Genomic DNA, 2,419 nt, shown 5'->3' with positions numbered 1-2,419 from the left:
TGTCCCTTTATTGTTACATTGTACTTTCTCAAGAGCTTAATACAGTGCTCTGCACACAGTAAGCACTCAATAAATACGATTGAATGAATGACTGAATATTAGAACTTAAAGTTCTTGACTTAATAATAATTGCAGAATTTAAGCGCTTACTATGTGCCAGGTACATAGTACTATGTACACACACACAGGCACTATACTAAGCGCTGGGGTGGATACAAGTAAATCGGGTTGGACACAGTCCCTGTCCCACATGGGTCTCCCACGATGGTTGGGGTGCCCACTTTAAAACCTCCATTTCTAGAAGCATATCAAACTGAAAAATGTAAGCAAGGATCAAGGGAGAACTGAGAAGACTCCTAAACTCCAAGGAAAGTCTTGCTAGAGAAGATTCTCATCTAAAAAGTGGGGCATCTATTAAGCACTAACTCTGTGCTAGACAGCGGGGGAGATACACGGTAATCAGCTCACGCGAAGCCCACTATCGATCCTCTTCCCACTTTGTCTTGTCTTATGCCGTCGAGTCGTTTCTGACTCATAGCGACACCGTGGCCACAATCTCTCCCAGAACAATCCCCTCTTCATCTGCAATCGTTCTGGTAGTGCATCCAGAGAGTTTTCTTGGTAAAAATACAAAAGCGGTTTACCGTCGCCGCCTTCCGTGCAGGAAACTCAAGTCTCTTCCCTCCACTCTCTCCCATGCCGCTGCTGCCCAGCACGGGTGAGTTTTGACTTGTAGCAGATTTCCTTCCACTCGCTAGCCACTGCCCAAGCTAGGAATGGAATGGGTAGGCATCTGCTTGACTCTTTCTCCCATAGCTGAGACTGGTAGAGTACTGGAAACTCTCCAGGTCAACCCTGAGAGGGGTCTTCCCGCTTTACTGATGTGGAAATTGAAGTCCGTAGAGCTTAAGTGATTTATCTGAAGCCTATCTGGTAGCCCAGGGACAGAATTGAGACTAGAATACAGGTCTTCTGACTACCTGTACTGTGTTTTTCCTACGAGGCCACGCCTAATTTTCTAGCAGTGATCCTGAATCCTAGGTTGTTCAGCCACAAGACACAGAGATTTCCAAAAGCCTCACCATGTTGAAAATAAAAAATCCACCTCTCCAATTAAAATGTCAACTTAACCACATCTTCATATCACAGGTATATTTGTATCAGTAGGCTTAGCATTGATCCCCCACACAGAAACTGAGCCCTGAGCGTTGACCAGATAGATGTAGTTCAGCCCTTCCAAGTTACAAGTCTTTCCACTTTCGAGTTATTGTTCATTTTCATTTGCCACAAAAGAAAAGAGAATTCAGAAATAAAACAAAGACCAAAACCTTCGCCTAAAGATTTACGTTTAAACTGAATGCCCATGAGTGATAATGATAATAATAACTGTGGTATTTGTTAAGCACATACTACATGCCAGGCACTGTACTAAGCACTGCGGTGGATACTAAGCAAATCTGGTCAGACACAGTTCCTGTCCCATATGGGGCTCACAGTCTTAATCCCCATTTTACAGGTAAGGTATGGGAGGCACAGACAAGTGAAATGACTTGCCCAAGGCCACACAGCAGACAAGTGGTAGAGACAGGATTGGAACCCAGGTCCTTCTGACTCCCAAGCCCGTACTCTACCCACTGGACCACACCATTCTAAACCTCTAAACAACACCCAAAATCTGTTTTGTCCCAAGTGTTTAAATTTACAAGACGAAGCAACAGCTTTGACATGTCATTAGCGATTACCAACAAACTTTGGATTAAATGTCATAAATACGAAATGTCGAGATGATAATTTAAGTGAAAGTAATTAGTATTTTTTAAAAACACCATTTCCCACCACATTTCTGGAGATTTTCCAAGACCTTATAGCACACAAAATCTTAGGTATTTTTACACGCCTTCTGAGTTTCCTAACTGCATTACACAATGATGTCATGCTAATAAATATGCCGGTCCACTTTCTAGCTGCCAGTAATAACCGGCATGCTTCAGCTAGAATCCATACTGCTCTTTATGCAAAATGCCTTTTTCCTGGCATTTTAAAAATAACTGCCTGAAAAACTCATTAATGATCGAAACTGAAGTTTAACGCGAGTTTAGGTTCTTTGGTGTATCTATTCGTAGATTGGCTGCTTGGGAGACATTGAGTTGAATGAAAACTGCTCTGAACATAAACCACAGAAGGATCACTTAATAGCGCTTTTCCCTTGGAGATACAAACTGAATGCTGGCTCTGTTAGAGTGTTTCGGTTGAATCTCTTCCAACCTGGAATGTTCCCTGTTTAATTAAGTATTTAATATCCATTATTTGCTGATTTTAGTGGAAATGGCTTGAATTCAAGCTGCTCTAAAAACTCTTAACTTCTGTCACAGTGACAAGAAGACATATGCTGATGAAGGTCTAATACGGCTTAGCTAAA

The 2,419-nt window shown here is 42.0% G+C and overlaps 1 non-coding gene across 1 annotated transcript; it reads right to left on the bottom strand.

Moving 5' to 3' along the window:
- Nucleotides 1–728: 728 nt before the first annotated feature.
- Nucleotides 729–865, bottom strand: LOC114814135. The gene has a single exon (XR_003761871.1). It is a non-coding gene; the product is annotated as a small nucleolar RNA SNORA7 (small nucleolar RNA).
- Nucleotides 866–2,419: the final 1,554 nt, after the last annotated feature.

This window comes from Ornithorhynchus anatinus, chromosome 8, assembly GCF_004115215.2.
Source record: "Ornithorhynchus anatinus isolate Pmale09 chromosome 8, mOrnAna1.pri.v4, whole genome shotgun sequence".
Lineage (NCBI taxonomy): Eukaryota > Metazoa > Chordata > Mammalia > Monotremata > Ornithorhynchidae > Ornithorhynchus > Ornithorhynchus anatinus.
The sequence above is the reverse complement of the archived record's forward strand: the minus strand, read 5'-3'. Positions and strand labels throughout refer to the sequence as shown.